At 35.5% G+C, this 2358-nt stretch overlaps 1 long non-coding RNA gene across 2 annotated transcripts in view; it reads right to left on the bottom strand.

Moving 5' to 3' along the window:
* Positions 1–2358, bottom strand: part of LOC128250164 (uncharacterized) — a 77696-nt gene that overhangs the window by 30719 nt on the left and 44619 nt on the right. For both annotated transcript variants that reach the window (XR_008266276.1, XR_008266275.1), the window contains one exon: positions 328–409. This is a non-coding gene — a long non-coding RNA (uncharacterized LOC128250164). The remainder of the gene's footprint in view (positions 1–327; positions 410–2358) is intronic.

The raw sequence follows: 2358 nt of genomic DNA, 5'->3' as shown, positions 1-2358 counted from the left end.
GTATATATATATCGCAGATCAAGATGGGAAGGATAACTTCCCTTGGCAAAAATAGACAGGACACAGATATGTGTCGATAAGCCAGCTGGAAGAGATGTTCTCCTGGGGCTAAAAGCAACAGTAACATCCACCCTTAGGGGTCAGCCACATTTAAATGGCAAATATACTTCACTTTATCGTGCAGTTACTGTTAACACCTCGTTCAGAGATTTAACATTGCTTATATATATATATATACGAAAATTGTAGCAGCCATGACGCTATACTCTTTACCTCCTGATCTCTCAACATTATTGCTTCATGGTGAATAAATGAAAATATACATACATAGGTCTTTGTGGCACTAAAATGATTCGAACTCTGACTGCGATGTGTTTACGAAGGATCAAATCTGCGGGGTAAAGAGTGGCTGCAAGATATGAAGGCAATAAGAAATAAGATATGAAGGCAATTATGCGGACAAAGAAATTAAATACAACTTGGGTTTCATATACAAAATATGTATGTACGTATACGTGCAAAACGATAGAAAGCACATACTAAAGACCTTCAGAGATGAATATTTGAATATATAAATATATAGTTATTTATATCAATAGACCAAACTTAGAGTACAAAAGACAAAGAAAATTAAAGGGGAAGAGGTAGGGTTTTAAAAGTCCAGCAGCTGGTTCTGGGAGCTCCGGAATCCATTATAATGTTGATAGATGTAATTCACCAAAATATACGGGCAGTAATGGAGGATGAGGAATGGTCAAGTTATTTTCCCATTTAAATTTCTCTGTCTTTTGAACTCTACGTACGTTTGATCTAATGATATAGATAACTATATATTTATACTTAAATATTTGTCGACTGAAGTTCTTCAGCATTTGCCTTCCCTCGTTTTGGATATATATATATATATATATATATATATATATATATATATATATATATAGATAGATAGATAGATAGATAGATAGATAGATAGATAGATATAGATAGATAGATAGATAGATAGATAGATAGATAGATAGATAGATAATGTGTGTCTTTATGCACACACACGCGCGCACACACAAACACACACACACACACACACATGTATATATTATATAATAAAAAATACAAAATAGGCATAAAACATCCAGACAGACGATGCAAAGGAAACAAGGACGGGTCATTCGGAGTTTTCAATCCTCGGTCGAGTTCCAGATTATCTTTGCAATTTCGGCTATTATACTTGAGATTGCTCCAATCTAGCCAGCCCCAAGGAAAAGCTAAGCTAAGAGCATTAGATTCCTTGGAAGAAAGCAGCGAATGTATACGAAAACAAGGACCAAAAAAAAAAACAGGGAATGTTACACAAATACAAATAACAGGACATAACAACAGGTAGATATATATCTTTACATATATATATATATACCTTTACATATATCTTTACATAATGCACAATCAAAGCCTTCAGCGAAGTATTTTTACCTTAATGTGTACTTTTGTAATATACGTTGCCTATCTATGTATGTCGTGTTGCACGTGCTTGTGTGTGTGTGTGTGTACGTGTGTGTGTGTGAGCGTATGCGTGTATGCGTGCGTGCGCGCGCGTGTGTGCGTACGTGTGTGAAGAGATTAGTTAAATATACACCACTGTTTCCAGCTGCAAGTCTCACTCAATATATGTTTCTCTCTCATCGAGTACCTCAAATCCTTGCACGAAAACTCGATTTATTACTTTATTAAATGAAAACATGAGCTCATATTTTTAACTCTTTGATCATAATTATTACTATTATTATTGTTGTTATTGTTGAATAATCATTATTATTATTATTATTATTATTATTATTATTATTATTATTATTATTATTACTATTATTATTGAAGCATCTATGCTTCAGTGGTAGAACGCTTGCCTGCTATGCGATCGGCCCGTTTTCTATTCCCGACCGACGCAACTTGATCCATTTAAGGCGGCGAGCTGGTAGAATTGTTAGCACGCTGGGCAAAATGCTTAGCGGCACTGCTAAGAAAAAAGACCCAAACAATGATAGTTAAATATAAAATGTTAAGCCCATAAAGCTGATAAACGCAGCTACCGGATAAACACGGCTACCGGACGTCTGTAACCGAAGAGATCAAAGTCATGTGATCTCGTAGTTCCTCTGTGATTGTTGCATGCCAACGACATAAATGTGTGCTTTCATTTACCCTGCACCCATATGAAGGGTCATCGTTAACGTCCACTTTAGATGGGACATAAAGATTGCTTTTTGTATTAATACTACTTCTGTTAATAATTAGGCAAAAATACATACACACAGGCTCTCTCTCTCTCATACAAACACACACACACACATACACACACGCGCGCGC

This window comes from Octopus bimaculoides, chromosome 19, assembly GCF_001194135.2.
Source record: "Octopus bimaculoides isolate UCB-OBI-ISO-001 chromosome 19, ASM119413v2, whole genome shotgun sequence".
In the NCBI taxonomy this organism is placed as follows: domain Eukaryota; kingdom Metazoa; phylum Mollusca; class Cephalopoda; order Octopoda; family Octopodidae; genus Octopus; species Octopus bimaculoides.
Note: the sequence above shows the minus strand (reverse complement) of the source record. Positions and strands in the feature narration are given on the sequence as shown.